At 42.8% G+C, this 14674-nt stretch overlaps 1 protein-coding gene across 1 annotated transcript in view; it reads right to left on the bottom strand.

Moving 5' to 3' along the window:
• Positions 1–14674, bottom strand: part of camk1d (calcium/calmodulin dependent protein kinase ID) — a 117304-nt gene that overhangs the window by 69799 nt on the left and 32831 nt on the right. The gene's annotated exons all lie outside the window — the stretch shown is intronic.

Below are 14674 nucleotides of genomic sequence, written 5' to 3' on the forward strand. Positions count from 1 at the left end.
TCCGAAAGGTTGGCGAATCGATCCCAGCTGTCGCCCCCCCGAGCGTGGCTAGTCTGCAGCTCACCGCTCCCCCCAGGGGAGAATGTCCCAGCTATTCTTAAGCCTTTCAGAGTAAACTATATTCATGTATTTTATAATATTTTACCTTTGGCACACTAAAGAAACGATTTTCTATGAAATATTAGTTATTTTCACGAGTTCTTTTCCTACTCTGAAGTAAGACGACTCGATCTCTGAGGCTCCGCCTTTCTCTCCTTGTGGGTGTCGCCCATTTCATGACATCCTCCTAGATCAGGCCTTGGCAGCGTGTCTGCGTCTCGCCCACAAAAACCAGCAATATCTGAACTTTTGGAAAGATGGATGTGCATTTGTCCACCTCAAATAAAAGCTATTTCCTCAGAGAAAGTGGGTGTGTGTTAGCTTGGGGGCGGTGCTGGCAGCACAGACTCTTCCTGGAAGGGGCTGTACCTCACTTTGTGACATCATAATATGAGGACCCGCTCGTTTTTGAGGGTTGGGAGGGGCTGGTGTTCAGAGATCAGGTTTTTAGAGGAATGCTAATAAATGTGTGAATGGATCAAAATACCGCTTTGGGGTTGTTTATATTGAGGAAGGAACATTATAAGACACTTAGGAGCTCAAAGCGTTGATTTTGCATGATTTAGGCTCTTTAAATAACAGACGCTTGTTCATAAAGTTGTTCTCTGCAAAATTGGGTTAAATGTGTTACAGTAGGGCGTGGCGCAGTGGTAGGATGGTCGTCCTCTGATCGGAACATTGCAGGTTAGATTCCCGCCTTGCCCGTCCATGTGTCAAAGTGTCCTTAGGCAAGACACTGAACCCCACCTTGCCTCTGGTGGAATGTTGGCGCCAGTGTTCAATGTGTGAATGTATGAATAAGTCTGTGACTGTAAAGCACTTTGGGCCTTACAGAAAGGTAGAAAAGCTCTTTGCAAGTAAACACAATCTACCATTTACTCTAATAGATGAACTGCATCCACTGCAGCACATCTTTCTGGAACGCGAATCAACTCGTCCTTCACAACCAAAACATCCTTATGGAGTGTGTTGCGTGGGGCACCAGCGCCGTCCTGACTTTCTGTCGTCGTCATGACGACATGACGGCATGAAGGATCTTCCTTAATCATCGTTTTCTCCACCTAATAAATGTATACAGACGGACGTGGAGAAAGGAGGCTCTGCGGTCGCTGTGGTAGTACTTGTGTTTTTTAGCATGGTATATAATAGTGTTGGCCTTGTTTTCATGTTTGTTTTTTTCTTTAGACACTCGTTTCCTCATTGATTTTGAAAGGGCAGAGGAATTGAGTAATGATAAGCTTCAACAGCGTAATCCTGGTCATCTGTTTGTGACTCAGCCATGCTCCTTTCTTCCAAGTTTTGTTATTTGGGCACAACTTTATTTAAATATACTTTGAAGCCTTTAAGACCCCAATTTTATCAGTTATTTGGTGGAACAACAAATCCATCAGCGTGCTGTCACCCACATGGCATGCTTGACCAAGAACCCATGAATTTATGAAATCAAATATGCAGCAAACCTGGACTTTGGCTACGTTCACAGTGCAGCCTGAAGTGACCCAATTCCGATTTTTCTTCCCCCATGCGACCTGTATCTGATCTTTTCATGACAGTCTGAACGACACAGATCCCATCTTTTCAAATGTGAACCAGGCCACTTGGGTATGTGGTCCTGAATCCGATACGAATCTGATCTTTTCAAATGCGACCTCCGTCTGAACGGCCAGGCCACATGAATCTGACCCGTACGTCATCGATACGCTACAAAAGTCATCATTCTGCGTTGAAGTAGGCGGAACCAGAACATAAACATCAACCATGGCAGACGATGCTGCTGAGACAGTCAGTGGAAGGGAAGCGAGGTCACCGATTGGATTCATATTTGGAGTGACCGCTCTATTCAGACCAAACTCCAGGGCTCTTATCGCAACCGGGCGGTTTTTGAAAATCTTTCAAGCGAAATGGCCAAGCGTGGTGTTGAACATTTTCCGTAATTACTGTATTTCTTTTCCGACCATGGATAGAAGCGTGGGGGAGAACTTCTCCAGGGCCGAAGGCGGATCCTCCTCCGGGGTTCACCTCCCCGTTCGGACCCTCAGATTCTCCAGGGCGGGTTAATAAAAAGTCAATAGCATTTATTCTGGGGGAAACCATCTTTTATCACCGTTCTCCTTCCTTCGTAACACACAACACGAATGCGCGCACCCGACACACTTCTGCCCCCCACCCCACCACCACCACACACACACTCCCTCCGTCGCTCTACTAGCTCTCTCCTCTCTCTTACACACACACACACACACACACACACACACACAGGCCGCTGCACAAAAACATCCCCATTCCACAACAGTGGGTACAGACGATCCTGGCTCCAATGCCTTCTTAAAATGAGAAGATTGTAATTGTGCTGGCTTATGAAAATAAATGTAATAATACAAAAAGAGCTCCGCTGTTGACGACACTGTTGTTGATATCCATTGTCGCATGCGGGTCACTTCTGGGTCATTTCACGGTCACACAGGAAATCACAAAAGTTCGGATTTAATAGGAAATGTGAACGGCCTTGCAAAAAAAAAAAAAAAAAAGACTTTTTTCAAACAAATCGGAATTGAGCATTAAGCCCTGCAGTGTGAACGTAGCCTTTGTTTAATCCTCACTTATAGAATTATACAAAGATATTTAACTACATAAAAACACAAAACTATAATAAGTCTCTTTTAGGCTTTCCATACCAATAAAAAACAAAGCAAATGGGATAACCCTATATTTAAATGATGCTCTAAATGATATGATTTCTCACCTTTGTTAACACATAAAAACAGCAGCAGACTATGTTCAGATGCCCCACAGCATCCATTACTGCCCTCCTGTTTGCTCTAGAAATTGCTGAATGCAGTGGAATTGAAATCAAATGGAGACTTTCAAATGTCACTAATGATACATGGTGTTGACCAGAATTATACAAAACAAAATTTTAATGCATCAGCCACAACGTTAGCAGAGACAGTTTGGACTGAAACCATCTGTTAACCTTGACACCAATTTTTATTTCTTATCTTTACTGGAGGAATTATTAGTTACCTTTGTTGTTTTTTCTTTACCACTCAATTTAAACAACGACCACAGGCACACACAAATTAAAGCACACACACAACCACACACTAAAGCACAGGCGTGCATGCAGAGGGGGTTAATGTCAGCTTTGCAGGTCTGTTCCTGCCCGATCAATAATTAGCTCGTTTAATCAAAGCAAAAGTGCTGGCCTCTGAATGGGCTCATGGACGCACTCATGCACACAGCAGAAGGCCTGATAATGACAAAGCATCGACATGCGCAATTATTACAGCACTAAGCCAACGTCAGCCATGGGCAGAGCCCCGCGCACACATGCACTCAAGCCTGTGAGCCGTCATTTCCATGTGCTTTGAATACAAAGCGGTCTGCTTGAATGGCGTGTCATTGTCATAATGCCAAAAGAAAAGATTTTCTAAAACAAGCCTGCAGAGAAAGTTGATGGAATTTAAATGAGAAAAAAAGAAGCAGGGAAACCCAAAGCAGATTAGGGAATAAGGGAGAGAGGGATATAAATGTGGATCTCTGCAGCAGGTTTAGCAGGAAAACGTGATGACACATCCGTGAGGACAGAGAGGATCCACATGCAAGACGTGCAAATTTGACTTTTGAAAATCGCCATTTAGCTAAACTCACAGAATATCTCATCATTGTTGTGTGAAGTGGGAAAACTTTTCTTTTCTGCCTATTGTCAGTCTAGTCCAGTCCTTTGTCTACCGGTATATTTAAAAACTTGACCCCTCCCCCCTGGCGTTCCAAACAGGAAGTACCAGCTGGTTCCAAAAAAGCCAAAATCCCATAGATTTCTATAGTGAAATAAACAGCTGTTACTCAGTCATTGTGTCACAATAACCATTTTTGCTCTGATACAGTTTTTTAACATGTTCTTGCAAATCCTTTTCCCCCCCATATTTTTTCTGTATTCAAGTTATTCCAGTCAGAAACGTTTGACAGATCTTGTGCAGCCCACTTTCAAGTGGTAGGGGTGTAGACTTCCAACAAGCTCACTCCTCACTGGGTCCAGTTCTCATGAACAGTCAGTGGTTGGTAGGGGGGTCTGTGGTGCTGAAGTAGAGCAGTTGACCTCTGCTCAAAGAACCACAGGTTTGGTTACCACCTTGCCCACCCAGATGTTAAAGTGTTATTGAGCAAGACACTGAACCCCACATTGCTCCTGATGGTCGTAGGTTGGCACCACTGTTGGGCAGCGGGGCAGCCGTAAGTGTGTGAATGTACGTGTATGGCTGAATGGGTCTGTGACTGTAAAACATTTTGGGTCTTAAAGTATGGTGGAAAAGATTTATAGATTTTTATTGTTTATTTGATTGTTTTCTTGGTTTTTGTTAGAATGGAGTCCCAAATTGTTCATAAATATGACCTTGTGCAATCACACAATAAACCAATATTTCTCTCATAAATATATAGAAAGAAAAACCACATAGATTTTAAACCTGTTACTTATTTTAAAACAGCCTTTTAAAATATTAATTTTTAGTCATGTTGAAAATTATTATAATTCTGTGGCTTTTGTTTATTTTAGAAACTTGGATTTCAAAAAGAATATTTTCCAAAGTAGCTTTGTTTTTGTTTTTTAGGGCTACACTGTGGCGCAGTGGTTAGCATCTAAAAACATACTTCATAGGTTAATCGGTTAATCTAAATTGTCCCTAGGTGTGAATGTGAGAGGGCATGGGTGTGTGATTGTGGACACTCTACCCTGCGACAGACTGGCGACCTGTCCAGGATGCCCCCCGCCTTCGCCCACAAGTGGCCGGGATAGGCTCCAGTAGCCCCGTGACCCCGAAAGGGAATAAACGGTAGAAGATGAATGAATGAGCTTTTTCTTTTTTTATCACAATCAGACGGACCATTTATTTCATGATGAGCTTTTTCAGCAGAATGAGTCCGTCTGTCAATCAAACCAAACAAGTCAGAGACACTTTTGTGATTTGCTACTCCTTTACTCAGATATAAGCACTAGCACCCTAACTACATCAATCGAAGTTGTTTCAGCGAACGTGAGGATGCAGTTCACACCCATCAACACTAGGTGGGAGTATGCAACTCATCGACGGTGTTGCCAGATTGGGCGGTTTTGGTTCTAAATTTGCAGCTAAAATGGCTTTGGGCGAGAAGGGATAATTTTGGCAGTTTTAGGGTCGGTTCTGCTGTTTTTTTCTCATGAAAATATAGTAGCGGACTTAGGCTGTAAGGCTGTTGGAGTTACGATAATGTTCTATGTACTGGAGCTCCATGACCGTACCAGACAGAGAAGCTCAATGGCCTGGGCTCTGTCATATAACCTGTTATTGGGGGTTTGGCGCACCACCCCGCCTGTCCAAAATTGTGTTCTTGACACAATTGTAGTTGTGGGAGCTACCAGCTAATGTTTTTAGTCTGATCACTACATGGAGCGGTGCCTGTGTTTATCTCACAATACATGGAAGACACTGAAAACTTTGAGAGATCAGGTTTATTTATTTTGAATAGTTCTACATGGTAATCATGTTTCCATGTTTGAGCTCATGAAATCTTTCAGAGATTCTGAGTCTGAACTATCTTTTATTTTGAAAAATGAACAGACCTGGGTACTTAATTAATCCAGTACGGAAAAACAAAATAGCTGTGTACTGTTGATTCTCCTGATCCTGTTGTTTTTTATATAATGATACATACCGCCTTATGGTTGTGAAAATACGGCAACCATGGGAGGGGGACCACTGCCAAGTAGCTCGTCCCCTAAGGTGCAACGCAGGCTAAACCCCCCAGCCCCTAAACCTAAAATGAGATTATATGAGGAAGGGGGTAGGTTGGGGATAGCTGGTAGACTGTCCCCCGGTGGTCAAACAGCCATTCCCCCCCCCAGCAGCGCGCCCAGGACCCCCAGCCCCTCTGTGGGGTGGGTGGTACTGGGCCGGGGTCCCATCAGTACCACCCACCCCACAGAGAGAGAGAGAGGAGCCAGAAAGTGACCCCCCCCCCCCCCGGAGCAAGTCCAGGCCCCCACCCCCAAGCGCCGGCCCTGGGAGAGCTCTGGTCAGGCCTCAACAGGACCGAGGCTGCCAACCGGCCAGGGCAACCGCCGATTACCTCAGTGGAGACCCCGACCCGTCAAACCCCCAAGGTCCCGTACCGATAGTAGGGACCCCCCTTCCCCCCAGACCCCCCCCCCCCCCACACACACACACACACACACACAGGACGGGGCCTATAATTTTAATATTTCTATATAATTTTTATTTTGATGTTTCCTAATCCAATGTTGCCTCTTGGGGATCCACTGTTCTGGGGCACTACCAGCTCCGCCTGTAGGGGGGTACTGTTGCTGCGGTGCTCATTCTCATTGGTCTGGCTGGGGTCCCGCTCTGTGGGCCCTAGGCTGCTCAGTGTTGGTAATGACCCCCACGGTCGGCGGGGCTGGGCCTTGGAATTCAATTCAATTCAATTTTATTTGTATAGCCCAAAATCACAACAGTTGTCTCGATGGGCTTCGAAGTAAAACATGAAATCAAAAGGATCACGAATACAAAGAGTTCAATAGAAAAATACTAAAATGAACTAACAAACTGACTAAGCTATACTGGCATCCCTGCCCTTAGACCCCCCTTCGCGGTAAGGAAAAACTCCCAAAAAAACCGGATTCCGGAAAAAACGAAGAAACCTCAGGGGTGCCCACATGAAGGAGGGATCCTCCCCCAGGACGGACAGGCGATTTACCAGAAATCTTAGAGAAGAATTAACTTATCTAAATCTACAACTACATATATAAAGTCCAGCAGACGAGCTTCATCCAGCCGTGGTTGTGGGGACAGTCAAAGGCGCGAGTCGAGCCGGAGACAGGAACCACAGCCAGGTGTAGGAGCAGGAGCAGAGGCGAGGTACTCGGTCAGGTACAGAGCAGAGACGAGCCAGAGATGAGCCAGAGGCAGGATCCACAGCCAGGTGTAGGAGCAGGAGCAAAGGCGAGGTAAACGGTCAGGAACTGGAGCACGGATGAGCCAACTGGAGTCTGGAAGCACTCCCACTCCCCAGGAGGGGAGAGGAAAAGAGGGACAATACATGAATCGCACTGCACCAAACAGAGGCATGGAGAACTAAATGATAAATTATGATCAAGAATAGAGGAGAGGAAGGGTAGAAGTAAAAACAGGAAAGAGGACAGAACCCCAGTGCACCATAGTTACCCCAGCTTCAACTTCTAGCAGCCTTTTAAAAGAAATAGTTATTATTAAGTTTAATTTAAACAAATTAACATTAAGTTAAATAATCTCTGAATACTAACTAGTCTGAAAATAAGCCTGTCCAAAGAGGAATGTTTTCAGTCTAGCTTTGAATGTAGAAACTGAGTCGGCCTCTCTTACATGAGCTGGGAGTTTATTCCATAAGACAGGGGCTTGGTGGCTAAACGCTCTACCTCCAACCGTACTTTTACTAATTCTAGGAACCACAAGCAGTCCTGCATTTTGCGAGCGAAGTGTTCTCATTGGATGGTAAGGGACTATGAGGTCCTTAATATAGGACGGGGCCATTCCATGTAAGGCCTTATAGGTTAACAGGAGGATCTTGAACTTGATTCTGGAATCAACTGGGAGCCAATGGAGCGAAACTAACACAGGAGTGATGTGATCTCTTCTGCTGGTTCCTGCTAACAATCTAGCTGCTGCGTTCTGAACAAGCTGGAGACTTCTTAAGGAACTCTTAGGACACGCTGCTAACAAGGAGTTACAGTAATCCAGCCTCGACGTAACAAATGCATGGATGAGTTTTTCAGCATCACTCTTAGAAAGTATATTTCTGATCTTAGCAATATTCCGCAGGTGAAAAAAGGCAGTTCTACATGCCTGAGATATGTGAGCCTTAAATGATAAATCCTGGTCAAGTAAAACCCCAAGGTTTCTAACTGTGGAATTGGGGGCTATACTTATACCATCCAGGGAGACTATCTGAGCAGACAGAGTATCTCTGAGGTTTTTAGGACCAAGTATAATGACCTCAGTTTTTTCTGGGTTCAAGAGGAGGTAATTAATTGTCATCCAGGTCTTGATGTCACTGATGCAGGCGTTCAGTTTCTCTATCTGGTCATTCTGGTCAGGCTTCATGGATAAATACAACTGCGTATCGTCGGCATAACAATGAAAATTAATGCTGTGTTTCCTGATTGTGTTTCCTAGGGGTAGCATATAAAGCGTAAACAGGATCGGTCCCAAGACTGAGCCCTGTGGGACTCCATAGTTGACTCGAGTGCACTGAGAGGAATGGCCATTTACATTAACGAACTGATACCTATCGGACAGATAGGATTTAAACCACTGGAGAGCAGATCCTCTGATCCCTATGTCCTGCTCTAATCTATGGAGTAAAATACCGTGGTCGATAGTGTCAAAGGCTGCACTGAGGTCCAACAGGACCAGAATAGAAAGTAGTCCCTTTTCTGAGGCCAATAACAAGTCATAAATGGATCCCTGTGATATTGTTTCCTCACAGCAGAACCAAGCCAGACCTTTTCTTTACGCTGTAGTTCTTTGTGTGTTCAGGGTTCTAATGGGGGAACTGGGCGGGTGGAGGGAGGAATCTGGTGAGGGAGGGGTCCCATCTGTGTGTGATTGTCCTGTGTTTTCTGTTTTAAATAATCTTCATATTTTATGACTATTTTATCTTCTTTTATGTTAAGCGTTTTGTGTTTTTAACCAAAATGAAAGGCGCTATACAATCAATAAAGTTTGAAGTTTGAAGTTTAAGACTTTGACCTTGACCACCTTTAATATCTTTGGACGTTTTTCCTGTTTTCCGCCTCTTCAGTTTGTCACCAGTTTTCCCTAACAGCCACATTAAAGGAGTTTGTCTTGTGAACCTAAAATATCTGAATCTGTGCGACTGTAGTAACAGAAACCTCCAGCTGCTTGAAGATGATCTTTTAGAATTAACATTCCATAAACCTGGAAATGATTTTCTGTCTAACCTACTGAGAAAAATCCCTACTTCTTATCAGTGTTGTACACAACCTTGACAGCAAACAGCTCCTAAACAAATGTTGCCCTTTAGATAAAAGACTAAGGGTTTTTTTTTGTTTTGCTGGCAGTTTCAACATTTTTGTCCAGACATGTTTCACCAGCTTTTTAAAACTGGTTCTATGAAACAGCCTGGCAAAAATGATGTCAGTTTTTTTTTCTTTGCCTTTAAATACTGGGTAGATTCAGTGATCATCGTTGACGTTTCTTGCATTAGCTGAGGGACATTAGCACCCTGGTCTCTGTGTATGTTTGCTTTGAGCTGTAAAGCATCCTCCTCTGTGTGGCGGCCGTGCACGAGCCTCTGAAAATGTTCACGCTCAAGAACATTGACTGAATCAGGAGGAGGCGATAGACGAAGGTGTGAGGAAAGGGTATGATCACACTTTGCGTTAGATGGTGAGAAGGTCATTTTGATTTGATTTACTGCAAGGTATTGGTTTCATTTAAGCTCAGAGCAGTTCAAGCAAAGCCAATGTTCACCCGTCACACCCTATTGTACGGGTCAAATAAAACGCCCTTTTCTCCAGGGTCATTTCCTATTATCCATGTCTTTTTGGTGGTGAAGCCAGATTACATAGTAGGGTTAGATTTTTTACTGGATGTATTGATTTTAAAAGATTTTTTACTTACAACAAAAAGCAGTTATTTTAAGACTGCTTTTTAAAACCGAGTGGACGGTGTGAACATTTGAAAACGACATCAAAATCTTATACATTTGTATGACGACAAAAAATTTAACAGAATCCTAAACCTGTACACCAATTGCATTGAGGTCGTGTAAAACAAACACTTTTGCGCAATTTGCCTGGATGAAAATTGGTCATACATGAATAAACGTGGGAAAAGTGAGAAAAGCTTTACTTGAAATTATCACAGATGTATCACAAATAAACCACCTTAAAACCATAGTGTTGTCTGCTGGTGAAAAATAGCCAGTGGGTGTGGGTGGCCCACAAAGGTATTAATATTGTAGACAATCTGGTGAAAATGTTCATGCACATTTTTTACCAACTGCGAGTTGTAGAGAAAACGTAAGCAACATGTATGGGTAAAGTAAGGGTGAAGCAGGTGAGACGCAGGCACGTGTTACTGATTTTTCTTTTTTTAAACCCTGTGAACTCTGCACAGGGAACCCGTTGGTTCTGTTCAAGTGAAAGGTGTGCACCGTGTCCCTCATGCAGCTTGACAGTTAGAAATGAGGACATTTGTCAATCACAGTGTCATTTGTGTGGGTCCACCCCTTGAGTAACGGCATTTGTGCGCGGTCAGTAAGGACTAGTGCGCCCACCTCATTAACGACTGGAGTGCTGACAGCATCACCCGCACGTCACAAGAGTGTATAACAATATTTTTGTAAATACTCCACGGTACACGAACCACGTGCACAACAACTGTACATTCTATATACATGGCGCCGCTTTAGATGGCCACATGAAGCTCAAGAGAACTACGAGACACACCTGTACTCCTCCTAGGATTCAGCCCCTCCTCTCTGCAAGTCTCAACAGGTCTAGTCAACCCAAAAACCCACAGCCTCCGTACGGGTCAACCCCTCATGCGGGGGCATGTGATGAAGGCAAAGAAGAGTTTGGTTTGTAATGTTCCCCGTAAAAAGTCTTCAACTGTTGGAGACGGAATGTAAAATTGAATCCAGGAAATCCCAGTTTGGTTTTATATGATTCATTTGTATGATGGGGCAAAAAAACAAGTGTTTGGTCAAAAACAAAGGTCACCTAAAGTTTTCTGTTTGTGTGCGTATTATTTTTAGAAATGTACTTTTCCTCCACTGATATGCAACAGCCTATGCCTTTGTCACATGCACAGGCGCGGGTCAGCCCCAGCAGGGGGGCTTTGGGTTGTTCCAAAATCTTAAGAGGTGCGCAGGTGTGTCTTGCAGTTCCCTTGCGTCTCAAGCCAATTGTCGTGCGTGTGTTAAGTGTATTGTCAAGCATTTGTAAGAATGCTGTAAGTTACTCGCACTTATGACGTGGGAGTGATCCTGTCGTACGCAGCCCTTCATGCAGCACTCCAGTGGTACGGTCCAAGTACTGGCTCCTGACTGCACAGAAATACATAGACTTGGGGTGTGTGCACGTCATTGTATGCGCCCATAGGATGTCCACACAAACTACACTCTGACTGTCTCTGTTTCTAATTTCTAATTGTGCAAGTAGGGCCCAAGGAGCGCACACCTTTTACTAGAACAGCACTAAGGGACTCCTTGTGCAGTGTGCATGTTTCAGGAGGTTGACAAACAGAAAAATCTGTGTGACATGCCTGCATATAACCTATTTCACTTATACGTACCCTTATGTTTTGTATATGTGTTCACTACGACCTTTCGCCCACAGGATGCCCATAGAAAACATTTTCACCCTACACAGAGAGAGTGGTCTACGGCCTTGATTTTTCCAGCAGGCCTGCGTGCCTCATACAGATTTTTTGCCGACACACAGTATTTACCCGTAAGAGCACTTGTGACTAAAGCACTGCTACTGTACAGTGAGAGACAACAAAAAAACCTGTGGATTCTTTTTTCTCCTCCGCTGATTGCATCCACACGTCCACTCAGCAGCAGAAAGGGTTTTCACGCTGGCACAAAATGAAGCATCAATTAAAGGCAGATGGGTTGTATCCATTACAAGCCTTTAATTCACGTCACCGCTTTTACCGGTGTAGTCATTTTCCAAACAATTGCTAGTTTATTGATTAAGGCCGGCGTCCTGATTAACCCAGCTGCTCCTAGCGCGATAAACACTAATGAATTTACAAGACCTCATTGAGCTTTAGGCAGTTTCTGACAGGAATTCCCCAGAAGACTCAGACACATTTCTTCTGCTTGGCCTCAAACTGTTTCAGTTGATGAGGCTTAATGGCTTCTTCTTTAATGGCATTTATCATATCGCTGCTGAGGGAGAGAACAGGAAGGAAGTGGGGAAACTGAGCATTGCATTAGCAATCCCACAATGCTGCCTAACTGATAATTGATCAATTTCTCTACATCCAATGAACTCAACAGCTTTAGAATTGCCTTTGGACTCGCTGTCGTCTTCCTACCCACAGGTGGAACGCTGCTGATCTGGATCGCTATGGCAACGGGAGGTACAGCATGATGAATGAGGATTTATTATGGCTGGTGTGTAAATGTAATGAAGCAGAAAAACAGGTTGGATAAAACACAAACACAGTTAAAAGCCATTTGCAGAAAAGCAGACCCTTGCAGAGCTCAAACTGTACAATTTAGAAATAAACCGAACCAGAATCTTTATTTATCTTTAGTTAGACGAGCGAAAGATAGACTCTACGCTGTACGCCTTTGCTCTGCAGCTCGCAGGCTTTAAGAACACTGTTGCCACGGCAGCAATTAAGAGCCAATTATAGTCTGTTTTCTCACTGTGGCTCCCATAGCAGAAGATGAAGACGAGGACAAGAGAGCGCCGAGAGTAAATGTTTCAACAGCCATCTATGCAATTAAGATGACAATCCACAAAACGCACACTTAGTTAAGGGTTTGCTCTGAACGTCCTGATGGTGTAATCCATCCGGCAGTCCATAAATGGTAAAGAGCGGGCTCCAGTCCACAACCAATACCCCAGCAGATGGAAAATAGAGCCAGAGTTCTGCAAGACCCAACATTTCAACAAAAACAAACCCATCCATGATAGGCTTTAAAGTAAAAGATTGGATCAGATTACACTCATGACTGGATTTATGCTGGTTTATGGAAGATAACCAGGGTAATTTAGTAAAAACTAAACAACAGATTAAAGAAGGGAAAAAAAAAACGATTTCAGCCTTTCACTACTATGTAGCCATAACAAGCTGCTATCTAGACCCGAACTGTCAGATTCTGGAGATTCAGAGAAGCCAGTGTTTATATCTGTGCTCAAAAGGTGTGTGGCGGGAACAGAGTATCCGAGATACTGGTGTATTCTTCAGCATTTTTCACAGGTTACTGTGCTAACAATGAATTATACGCGAATAAAAAACAGTTATGTAGGGCTTTCAGTTAAATTAAAATTAAGGCCCCTAATTAGCAAATAACATAATTCGCTCATTCCTAACAAGAAATTCTGATAAAATTATTGCTACTTTAATGATTATTTCCTTTTAATTCGGCTTTGCTTTCTAATACCAATAGCAGAATCAACAGGAGTATTCAATAGAAGAAAAGATGTGTGAAAACTTTAACAACAGCAACTTGTCAACAAAGGTAAAGAGATTCAAGGTTTGCATAAAAAAGAAAGCCTAAAAAAAAAATTAGACCGAAAAAAGAAATTGGCCCTGAAAAAGTTTTAGAAGTTCAGTGTCACTTTTCCCTACAACGACTTCATGCCTTGAAGTAGTCATGGCATCTTGACTTCTGGCTGGCAATGAAATGTTTCAGGAGTAGATAACAATCCAGATGCCATGACTCAACTTCAAGACATCACCTTAATAAATGAGAATCTTTACTGACGTACAACATATGGAAACGTGTCAACAAACAACAAAGGTCTGTTCATAGTCAAGGTACATATGGTGGTGATTAGAGCTGCACGATCTGAGGAAAACTCACGATACGCAATATTAGTGATCAATATTGCGATGACGATATAACTTGCGATACATGAATAAATAGCAAAACAACCAAAACCATAATTACCATTTTACTGCAACAGCTTAATTTAAATAAGAGTAAACCCTAGTCTACATAGGAGGTGAAAATCTAACATAAAACAGCTCCATCTGATTGGTGGATAAGTTGAGGGCGTACATCTAATTGGTCAAATGGATTAAGAGATTTATTTGATTCGTTAAGTACTTAAAGCTACCATACAGTTGTTTTAGCACATTTAAGGTAACCATTTATTGCAATTTTCGCCGTCATTTGCGATATGCATATTGCACAGCTTAATATCGCGATAACGATAAATTTGCGATATATTGTGCAGGCCTAGTGGTGATAAACATTATTTCTTAGAGAAAAAAAAGCAGTTTTTTTTTTAAATAAAGGCAGCTTTTTCTGTAAACACGTTTCATACATTTTAAAACGTGACTTAAACAAAGGATGTTAGATTCCCGACAGCAAACCAATGACAACAGGGAATCCTGTCAGTGGTCTTTTACAAATTCTATTTAACAGTTTTCATTATGGGGACAAATTGGTTCAGCCCTATAAAAAAAAACATGTGAAAATAATAAAGTTTTGATACATTTTATATAATCGGCTACCATGCAAGCTGTGGTGGAAGAGTTGTGATCTGTTGCAGAGGTTAAAGGCAAACCCAGAACTCGGAAATGTTGCATTTCAACAAAAGACCACTGGAGGTCGTTTTCAGAGAGGGACAATTTCCCACTGACTCGAATGTTAAGAAAAGTCCAACTTTGCAATGAAATTAAGCTTTTGTACAACCTGGTATCTAAAAAACTATTTAAGTATTTATTATTTTTTTACCTGTAAAAAACAAACAACAATGTTGGGACTTTATTTTTACATCATAGTTTTTATTTAACTGGAGTTCAGTTTGTGCATTAAAAAGGGCCAAATTTTTTGATTGACAGATGAG

The sequence above is a fragment of the Oryzias latipes genome, chromosome 23 (assembly GCF_002234675.1).
Source record: "Oryzias latipes chromosome 23, ASM223467v1".
Taxonomy (NCBI): domain Eukaryota; kingdom Metazoa; phylum Chordata; class Actinopteri; order Beloniformes; family Adrianichthyidae; genus Oryzias; species Oryzias latipes.